The following is a 572-nucleotide window of genomic DNA, read 5'->3' as shown; positions in this document are numbered from 1 at the left end:
GGGTTTCGTGTGCCAGCAAAAGTTACTGGCATGCCATGTTTGGCACTCGTGCCAGGAGTTGCCCACCCCTGTCCTAGGGCAAAGGAAACTAAAGAGAAAATTAACAAATGGAACATCAAAATAAAAAGCTTTTGCACAGCAAAAGAAATCATCAGTAAAACGAAAAGGGAGCCCACTGTAAGGGAGAACATATTTGGCAATGGTACATCTGATAAAGGGCTAATATCTAAAATATATAAGGAACTCATACAACTTAACAAAAGGAAGAGAGACAATCCAATTAAAAAACGGGCAGCCCTAGTTGGTTTGGCTCATCGGATAGAGCATTGGCCTGCGGACTGATGAGTCCTGGTTTTGATTCCGGTCAAGGGCACATGCCTGGGTTGTGAGCTCGATCCCCAGTTTGGGGCGTGCAGGAGGCAGCTGATCAATGGTTCTCTCTCAATGATGTTTCTCTCTCTCTCCTCCCTTCCTCTCTGAAATCGGTAAATAAATATATATACGTGTGTGTGTGTGTGTGTGTGTGTGTGTGTGTGTGTATTTTTTTTTTTAATGAGCAAATTTTTTTTTGA

Source organism: Myotis davidii, unplaced genomic scaffold, assembly GCF_000327345.1.
Source record: "Myotis davidii unplaced genomic scaffold, ASM32734v1 scaffold6, whole genome shotgun sequence".
NCBI lineage: Eukaryota > Metazoa > Chordata > Mammalia > Chiroptera > Vespertilionidae > Myotis > Myotis davidii.
The sequence above is the reverse complement of the archived record's forward strand: the minus strand, read 5'-3'. Positions refer to the sequence as shown.